The sequence below is a fragment of the Hevea brasiliensis genome, chromosome 14 (assembly GCF_030052815.1).
Source record: "Hevea brasiliensis isolate MT/VB/25A 57/8 chromosome 14, ASM3005281v1, whole genome shotgun sequence".
Classification (NCBI taxonomy): Eukaryota; Viridiplantae; Streptophyta; class Magnoliopsida; order Malpighiales; family Euphorbiaceae; genus Hevea; species Hevea brasiliensis.
The window spans coordinates 33,131,034-33,141,940 of NC_079506.1; the positions used below are offsets into that span (position 1 = coordinate 33,131,034).

The 10,907-nt window shown below is 35.8% G+C and overlaps 1 non-coding gene across 1 annotated transcript; it reads right to left on the reverse strand.

Annotated features, from left to right (window-relative positions):
- Positions 1-411: 411 nt before the first annotated feature.
- On the reverse strand, positions 412-518 carry LOC131173524 (small nucleolar RNA R71). Its single transcript, XR_009143840.1, has one exon. It is a non-coding gene; the product is annotated as a small nucleolar RNA R71 (small nucleolar RNA).
- Positions 519-10,907: the final 10,389 nt, after the last annotated feature.

Sequence of the window (10,907 nt, forward strand, 5' to 3'; positions counted from 1 at the left end):
TCAAAACGACACCATGGCTGCTAGAACTTTGAAAGAGTTGGCTACTCCTGATCTAAACCAACAGCCTTTGTGTATTCAATACCCTGCTTTAAATGTTGCTTTTGAGTTAAAATCTGGACTAATCCATTTGTTGCCTAAGTTTCATGGTCTTGCAGGTGAGGATCCACATAACCATTTAAAAGAAATTTATGTCGTGTGTTCCAGTATGAAACCTCAAGGAGTTTCAGAGGATCAAATCAAGCTTCGGGCTTTCCCTTTCTCATTGGAGGGCACAGCTAAGGATTGGTTGTATTACCTTCCTTCTGGATCTATCAACTCATGGAATGGGATGAAGCATGAGTTGTATTTGGTTGTATTTAAAAGAATTTGGTTGTATTTCTAGAGAAGTATTTTCCTGCTTCCCATGCTGCCAACATAAGAAAAGAAATTTGTGGCATCCGGCAGTACAATGGAGAGAGCTTGTATGAGTATTGGGAGCGATTTAAGAAGCTGTGTGCAAGCTGTCCCCATCATCAAATAAGTGAGCAACTTTTGATTTAGTATTTCTATGAGGGACTTCTACAAATGGACCGCAGTATGATAGATGCTGCTAGTGGAGGAGCTTTGGTTGACAAGACACCAAAAGAGGCAAGGAGGCTGATTGCTAACATGGCAGCAAATTCTCAGCAGTTTGGAATGAGAATGGATCACACTTATGAAGGTTAATGAGGTAAGTACATCTAACCTTGAGAAACAAATTTCTGATTTAACTTATTTGGTGAGGCACTTGGCTGTAGGGAATATGCAAACTATTAAGGTATGTGGAATTTGTTTGGGTTCGGGTCATGCTACTGACATGTGTCTTGCATTACAAGAGGATGAATCAATGCAACATGCTAATGCAGGAGGACATTATGGACAACCACAACACAGGTATGATCCGTATTCGAATACTTGTAATCCAGGATGGGGAGATCATCCCAATTTGAGTTATGGCAATCATTCGGTGCAAAATCGATACCAGCAGCAAAGACCACAAGGGAATCAACCACAACCACAACCACCTCCGCCTCCATCAAATCAAGGTATGTCACTTGATGAAATTTTTAAGGTTTTGGCTAACAATACTCAACAGTTTCAACAAGAGACTAGAAATAGCATTCAAAACATAGAGAGGCAGATTGGTCAGTTAGCCTCATCTGTGAGCAAGCTTGAAGCTCATGGTTCTGGAAAGCTTCCATCACAAACAGTCATGAAACTCAGAGAAAATGCGAGTGCTATATTGTTGTGAAGTGGGAAAGAAGTTGATAACCAGACTCCACATGAGCCAATGAAAAAGAAAAAGCAAGGAGCAAAAGAGCCAAAAGAGTCTGAAGTTCCTGAAGTTGAGGTAAATACTAAACCTAACTTGAATAAGGTTAATAATTCAGTTCTTCCTCCATTCCCCTGCAGGTTGGCCAAGACGAAGAAAGAAGAACAAGAGAAAAAAATTTTGGAGACTTTCAGGAAGATGGGGGTGAATATACCTTTACTTGATGCAATCGAACAAGTTCCCAAATACGCTAAATTCCTTAAGGAGCTATGCACTACAAAGCGCAAGCTGAGGAATAATGAGAAGATCAGTGTGGGAGAAAATGTATCGGCATTAATTCAGCAAAAATTACCCCCTAAGTGTAAGGATCCATGTTCATTTTCTATTCCCTGCAGAATAGGTGATTCTAAATTTGAACTTGCAATGGCAGATTTAGGAGCAGCTATTAATGTTATGTCAAATTCAGTTTTTCAAACTTTAAATTTGGGTCCTTTGAAAGAAACCAGTGTCATTATTCAGTTAGCTGATCGTTCTAATGCTTACCTATTGAGAGTAGTTGAGGATGTGTTGGTGCAGGTTGGAGAATTGATTTTTTTTTCTGCAGATTTTTACATTCTAGATATGGAGGATAGTGTTCCCACATCAAAGTCAGCTTTGATTTTGTTTGGAAGACCTTTCCTAAAAACTACCAAGACAAAAATTGATGTGGATGATGGTACCTTAACTATGGAGTTTGATGGAGAGACTGTCAAATTTAATAACTTTGATGCCATGAAGTATCCTGCTGATGATCATTATATTTTTTCTATTGATGTTGTTGATACAATTGTGCAGGATGTTTTTGAGTTAAGCATGGAGGATGAGTTAGAAGTGGTGATTAGTTAAGGAATTCAAGAAATCAGTACCAATCAGCCATTAAGTGTAGAGGTTCAAGAGGCAGTAATGGCATTGCAGTCATTATCTCCTATTCAAAAAAGGTATGGAGTATCAAAGATTGACTTACCTGTATCTCACACAAAATTATTACCTTCTGTGGTGCAGGTACCAGTTCTTGAACTCATGCCTTTACCTAAGCATTTGAAGTATGTTTACTTGGGAGACAATGAGACACTTCCAGTTATCATCTCAAGTAATTTAACAAAGATTCAAGAAGACAGATTGATTAGGGTTCTGAGAGTACACAAGGAAGCAATTGGATGGACAATAGCTGACATCAAAAGTATAAGCCCATCAGTATGCATGCACAGGATTTTACTAGAGGATGAGGCTAAAACAAGTAGAGAAGGTCAAAGGAGGTTGAACCCACAAATGATGGAGGTTGTGAAGAAGGAGATTTTAAAGCTACTAAATGCAGGAGTTATTTACCCAATTTTAGACAGCAAATGGGTAAGTCCAGTCCAAGTAATGCTAAAAAAATCAGGAGTCACTGTAGTAGCAAATCAAGATAATGAACTTGTTCCAACAAGGATTCAGAGTGGATGGCGAATATGCATAGACTACCGCAAGCTGAATTCAACAAGGAAGGACCATTTCCCACTACCATTCATTGATCAGATGCTTGAGCGGTTAGTAGGTAAGTCTTATTTCTGTTTTCTTGATGGCTTTTCTGGATATAATCAAATTGTGATTGCACTGGAGGATCAAGAGAAGACTACCTTCACTTGCCCTTTTGGAACTTTTGCTTTTAGAAGGATGCCCTTTGGGCTTTGTAATGCACCTGCCACATTTCAGAGATGCATGATGAGCATATTTTCATATTATATTGATATTTGCATTGAGGTATTCATGGATGATTTTACTGTGTATGGTGATTCATTTGATGTATGTTTACATCATTTAACTTCTGTTCTTGAGAGATGCATCGAGAAAAATCTTATTTTGAATTATGAGAAGTGTCATTTTATGGTAGAACAGGGGATTGTTTTGGGTCATGTTGTCTCTAATAGGGGTATTGAGGTGGATAAATCTAAAATTGATTTAATTATGAACTTACCCTACCCCACAAATGTGAGGGAAGTACGCTCTTTTCTTGGTCATGCAGGTTTCTATCGCAGGTTCATTAAGGATTTCTCTAAGATAGCATTACCTTTGTCTAGACTCTTGCAAAAAGATGTTCCTTTTGAGTTCAGTGAAGAGTGCAAGGAGGCTTTTGACAAATTAAAATTTGCATTGACATCACCCCCCTATTATCCAGGCTCTTGATTGGACTATACCGTTTGAAATTATGTGTGATGTGAGTAATTATGCAGTGGGAGCAGTTTTAGGGCAGTGATTTGGGAAGCTCTTTCATGTGATTTATTATGCATCCAGAACACTCAATTCAGCTCAGCGCAATTATTCTACGACCGAAAAAGAGTTTTTGGCCATAGTTTTTGCTGTAGATAAAATTCGGTCATATTTGCTTGGTTCTAAAATAGTTATCTTCTCTAATCATGTAGCGTTGAAGTATCTCTTGGCAAAGAAGGAAGCAAAACCAAGGTTGATTAGATGGATCCTTCTGCTACAAGAATTTGATCTTCAAATCAAGGATAAAAAAGGAGCTGAGAACTTGGTAGTAGATCATTTGAGCAGGTTAATGACACAAGAAGATCCACTTCCTTTGCAGGAACTTTTTCCTGATGAGCAGTTATTTAAATTGCAAGGTATGATCCCTTAGTATGCTGGTTTGGTGACTTATTTGATTACTAAGGTTGTGCCTTTTGATTTGAGTAGATCTAAGAAAGAGAAATTGAAAAGTGAGGCTAAGTATTATGTGTGGGATGACCCGTATTTGTGGAAATTTTGTTCAGATCAAATTATTAGGAGATGTGTTCCTGATAATGAAATTCAATCTATTCTTGCATTTTGTCATGCCTATGCATGTGGAGGTCATTTTGGTCCCAAGAGAATAGGTAGAAAAATATTAGATTGTGGTTTTTACTGGCCCACTATATTTCGTGATTCATATTTGATTTGCAAAAATTGTGAACAATGTCAAAGAACAGGAAGTTTAACCCGTAGGAATGAGATGATTCAGAATCCAATACTTGTTTGTGAGATTTTTGATGTGTGGGGTATTAATTTTATGGGTCCATTTCCTTCTTCTTTTGGCTTTGTTTATATATTACTTGCTGTTGATTATGTTTCGAAATGGGTGGAAGCAAAAGCCACTAGGACTGATGATTCTAAAGCTATCGTAGGTTTTATCAAGTCAAACATTTTTAGCAGGTTTGGAGTTCCTAAAGCTTTGATCAGTAACCGGGACACACATTTTTGTAATAAAACTATTAAGGAATTATTGAGGAGATATGGTGTTTTCCATAGAGTGTCTACAGCTTATCATCCTCAAATAAGTGGGCAAGCAGAGGTGTCTAATAGAGAGATCAAGTCTATTTTGAAAAAAATAGTGAAGCTAAATAGAAAAGATTGGAGTCTTAGACTTGATGATGCATTGTGGGCTTTTAGGATTGCTTATAAGACACCCATATGTATGTCCCCCTATAGATTGGTATTTGGTGAGTTGTGTCACCTTCCTGTGGAGTTAGAACATAAGGCTTTTTGGGCTATTAGACAATGTAATTTGGATTTGGATACTGCTGGTGTGGAAAGAAAATTACAATTGCAGGAATTAGAGGAAATTCGACGTGAGGCTTATGAGAACTCTAAGATCTATAAAGAAAAGACCAAGGCATTCCATGACAAACTAATTCTAAGGAAGTAGTTTATGGTTGGACAAAAAGTTTTATTGTATAGTTCTAGATTGAAGTTGATGCCTGGTAAGTTGCGTTCTCATTGGATTTAACCCTTTGTTGTTACTAATGTGTTTCCTTATGATGCAGTTGAAATTCAAAGTTTAGGAACTAATAAGGTGTTCAAGGTCAATGGTCATAGAATCAAGCAATTTTATGAAGGGTTTCAGGAGCATATAGTGGAGGAACTCAAATTGAGGAACCCAATTTATGAGGATTAAGGAGCTTTGCCATGTCGAGCTAACGACATTAAACAAAGGCGCTACTTGGGAGGCAACCCATGGGTGGCTTGTTAGCCAGAATCAGATTTGTTTTCTTTCCCTTATTTTATTTTATTTTCTAACATTTTTTTTTTCTCTTTTCTTTTGCATTTGGGCTTTGTATTGGGGACAATGTAAATTTTAAGTGTGGGGGAGGAGAAATTTGTTGCTTTAATTTAAAAAAAAAAAATTTGGTATGTATTGATTCTATGTTAACTCTCGAAGAGAAGCGCTTTGTCCTTGAAATGACTTTTCTATTTTAGATTGAATTTTTGAGATTTTAAGCAAGGTAATGGTAACTTTAATGATGGATTTTCCCTCTTCTCCATACCATAGAGCAATTTTTTCCTGCATAAATCATTTAGGCTTAATTTAATGGTGAAATGATTAGTTACATGTGCTTTAAACTAGTGTCATGCATATTTTAAAACTTTGTTTAATCTATCAGGGCACTTTATAATTTGTAGATGCATAAATTGGGGGAAAAAAAAGGTTGAACTTGAAAATTGCTCCGCTATTCTAGTTAAGCAAACTAACCAGGGGTCTTCATGAACCCCATGTTGATTCTCTGGCCAAAAGCTAGCTAGGATATGAGCAAGGTACTTTTTTGAAGATGACGGTTAAAATAAATAAAAAAAAAAGTAACTGTGACAAGAGAGAAGTACCAATTTCAAATAAAAAAAAAGCACATTTCTATCTCCTCCAAGATTTACAAAGAGCTATAATTGTTGTGCCTTGATAAATTAGCCTTGTGTTTTGGTATGTATTGACTTAAAATTTTATGGAACTTTAATTGTGTGAGCTTAATTGATTTCAAGCCTCTTGTTTTATGTTGAAAAAAATTATTGATATATTGGTATGGTGTTGATGGAATTTGTTGTGATGGTTATTACCTTACTTGCCTCTTCTTTCAAACTTTTAATCTTTTGTTAGAGAATGTTGTGATAGGTGAAGTTAAGGAACCTTTAAGTGGAGTTGATTGAGAATTTAAGTCATGCTTGAGGACAAGCATGGAATAAGTGTGGGGGAATTTGATAAGTGCATAATTTATTAATTTTACTTGCATCACATTTAATGTTTTTAGGGTATCTTTATGCCTAATTTAGTTGATTAAAGTATAATTATCTATTAATTTAGTTGTTTAGAGAGTTATTGGAATAATTGTGTTAAATGGAGAAATTGTTAGCATTTGCATTAATTTGACTCTTTCTGTATTTTTCAGGGTTTTGGTGAAGTCCCAGAACATAGAAGTGTGGAAGGAAACTTGGAAAGGTCGAAGGATTGAGAAGCGTGGTTGACACAAAGTACACGGGCCGTGGAACTTGACCCGTGTAAATCTTGGAGACCCGTGTAACTTTCTGTGCCAATACGAAACATACCCATTCAGCTCCAGTAAGTTACACGACCTTGGGCCATGTAGTGATACACGGGCCGTGTATCCGTCGACAATCAGTTTCCTAATTTTGCTCCAGTTGCAGTTTTTGACAGAGACTCTAAAAACCTAACCCTATACCATTTATTATAAATAGAAGAGGCAGCAGCCGACATAAAAAAAAAAAATTGAGCAGCCTCTCCATTCTTCTTTTAGAATTCTTCTTTTTCCTTTATTTTTCTGTAAGCCATGAACATGAGTGGCTAAGTTTTTAATTCAGTTGAAGGGATTCAAGTTCGTTTGCTTGATTTGTGAGACCAGGTTCTTAATTTAATTTATGTCTTTTCGAATATCTATTGTTTTCTAATTTCTTTGTCTTTGATCTATTGAATGATTTGCTAAAAAGGCCTATTAGTTAATTGTTTGATGAGATCAATTGCTAGTTCATCTTCACAATCCGTAATTGTTGTGTAAGATTGAACATGAGTAGCAATTAGGTTTTATTGATTATGATCTCAGTTTTCGATAATAACCTAAGGAAACAATCGGGTGAATTAAATGATTTATGCTTCATAAATTGTTGTTCAGCTTAACTACTTCCTTTTCTTAAGGTAGTTATTAATTTGATGAGGATTGCTTAATACCAACTCAGTTAATAATTAGAGTCAATAAGAGTGCTGGGCTCGAATTGATGAGTATAGGGAAGTCAGGGGTTTACCTCGCTCTTTGGTAAATCTACGTTAAGTATTCAATAAGAGATAATTGTATTTCTTTTGTCTATGATCAAATCAATGCATTGGAATGAGAATTACCTTGGACTGAAGTTTGTTTAAGTTGAGAGCTTCTTATTTAATTTTATATCTTAATTTTGGATTGTTGATTTCTTCTTTGGATTGCGAATTATCCCCCCCTCCCCCCCCCCAACCTTTATTTCCTTTTTCCATTACACAAGTGCACGAAATTTAACAATTTAGTTTTTAGGGTTCAACCTGGACTTACCACTTATTGCAGAAAATATTTCATAATTGGTGATTTCAGTTAATTTAATTTCTGGTGGATTCGACAACCATCATAGATGTTGGTTTCTAATTCGTTTGTTTACAAACTAATTTGTGCGGCTTCAAATCAAACTAATTATTAAACATTTGAAACCGATACCATTGGTTTCAAATTCCATTATTTAGTGTCGGAAAATATCAATATGGCCGTAACCATATTAGATCAAGCACATATACCCAAGATCACCTTGTATCACTAGTCCATGGTTGATCACATGATAAACACGAATAAAACATATTATTCATTGGTTAAATGTTCCCTGGAATTATATTGTTTCCTTGCTTAGAATCTTAAGAAAGAGAGACACAGTTATGAACTCTTCAAAGCATCCACAAGCACCAAATATTATGTCAACCATGAGAATACCCATAGCACACTTATTATCTCAGGTTTTCTACTAAAAATTTTCTTTTGTGGAGTTCAAAGACCAGCAGACTCAAGAGAATCGTGGAATTGCAGTTGCCTAATTCTCTCATGTTGTTGTGAGAAAATGCCAGTTGTTATCTACATAGCTGTTTTTGAATTATTAAATAACTGCTCTCTTTGATGGGCCTTATATTTTTTGTCTTTAACTTCATGGACTTATAAATAATTACTTAGTCCATCTTGAGTGCTAGCCCCCCTTTTTTTTTTATCATCTCCCACTCATACATGATGGGACTAACTCTCTTTCTCATTTACTTCAATTTTCATACTTAACAGGTAATCTATGTGACCAGTGCATATTTCGAGAGCTCTAATGTTATATATCTATTAGGATAATATAACCACTCGAATAGTGAAAATAGAGTAGATGCAGTATGCAGTATCCTATACCATTATATCACATTTATATCTCTTTTGATCTCATTAGATGCATTTTGAGTTCATAATTATGTCATATCCATATATAAACATAACTGATTGATCTATGAACATAAACTTAATTTGATAGTACTCAATGATCTTCCTCTTCTCCTAATGCTCCCAACCTTAGTTTAACTCATTTTTCTATAAATTCCCCGTCAGACCTTATCTCATATAGTCCTTTGGCAACACCCTAAGATAGCAAACATTAAACTAAGTCTCAAGTAATACATCAGCGCCGTGAGGGTATGAACAAAGATTGCTCATAATCTTTTAGGGTGTCACACAATTGTAAGCAGAGATCTTCACTTATATTTCCCTAGTTAGACATAAGAACATGTGGTATGAATCACATGTTACGGTATTAACTCCTTTCTCAAAAAGCATATGTCTTTATTCTAAAGACTGTATAGATGATAATTTAGGCACTCCTAATACCCAAAATTGAGTTCCTTTGTCAAAACTCACATCTGGCATTTGAGATAAATAATGTGACTTATTCACATGATGTCAATGTACTTATTATAACAACCCAATTATCTTGACTTTTTGAGATGACTTTCCATATTATAAGTTTTAAGTGATAGAGATAATCCTATTTAGTTAATAAATCTGTTATATATAGCAACTATATAGCTATTATATATTTGTGTATTCTGATTTAGAATAGGATTTCTTTCCTAAACAGATACATGGATTCTTGTATATAAACATTGTCCATCAATAATATTATTTACAACATTCATTGATCACATGGTATCAGAGCCATAAAAAGGGTTTCAAAACCTTGCTTCCCCTTCCTTTAGTATTATCGTTATAATCACCATGACAGATCAATAAGATATTGTTCCCATGACTACTACATCAGCCCCTATCATTCCTATTCCTGTTGTTCCCTTGACTAGTACACAATCAGCCACTGTTATTCCTACTCTTGTTGTTCCTTCTCTACATCCACTACCCATAAATCTCAATTCATCAAATTTTTTGCAATGGAAAACACAGATCCTTCCCATTTTACGTGGATCATGTTTGGATAGCCATATTGATGGTTCTGAATCACCACCATCATAAGTTTTATTTGACAACAGTCCCAGTCCTACATATAAAATATGGATACAATGTGATTAGATTGTTCCTAGTTGGATTATAGCCTCAGTTAGTGAAAGTTTCTTGCCATAAATTTTTGGTGTAGAAACTGCACTTACCGCTTAGACTAAGCTTCATACTGCTTATGCTTTTGCATCTCGATCTCATATCCATCAATTAAAATCTGCACTTCATAGCCGAAGTCATAATGATGACACTATTTTAGTAGTTGTTTAAAAAGCCAAAACTTTAGCTGATCAGTTGGCAACTCTACAAAATCTGATAAGGAAGACGATCTTGTAGAGTGTGTCTTAAATGGCCTAGGACTAGATTATCGTCCCTTTGTTCATGTTTGGAAACACGTTTTGAATTTCTCTTTATGGGCTTCTCTTGAGTGAAGAATGCTAACTCAAATGTGAAGAAAGTCATGCTGCTATTGCTCCTTCTATGCAATACTCACAATTTTTTGTCCCCATGCATGGTTGTGGTGGTGGGCGCAATGGCCATGGCAGAGGCCGAAGTTCACTTCCTCCCTCTTTGCAATCACAAAATTATGGTTCTTGTCCCATGGGTAATTTTTGCGTACCTTCGGTTGTAAATGTTATCCTTGACTTTGGCATAAAGCCAACCTTAAACTTGATCCTCGTTCTATTCCTAGTGTTGTTTTGGGATACAGCAAAATTCATAAAGGGTACAAATGCTATGATTTATCAACTAGCAAATTCCACATCTCAAACCATGTTTTGTTTGATGAATAAGTTTTCCCTTTCATGGATTCAAGTAATGCATCTTCCAGCTCTACTCAATCCATGTATTCAACCTCTATTCCACTTACAATAACAAATGCTCTTCTTTTCTAGCATCCCACAAATGGGACGAGTGCCTCACTGACATTCTTTGAAGCTGTGGGTTTCAAGGATCCAAAACTGATACTTCACTGTATTATCTTGCTATGTCCACTGATCATTTATTTTGTCTCACATATGTAGATGATATCTTGGTATTGGGCTCTAATTCAGTTTTGATACATGCTCTGATTGTAAAAATGCAGCAATGATTGCTATCGAACACCTTGGTCACTTGAATTATTTTTTGGGTGTTGAGGCTTATTAGCGACAAAATGGTCTTTTCCTTAATCAAGCCCATTATTCACGAGAATTACTAGCCAAAGCTAAAATGTTGTCGTGCAATGGCATCTCAACCATAATGCATTCAAGTAATAAGTTGAGTGCTCAGCGTGGTTCTTCATTTTTTAATCCTAC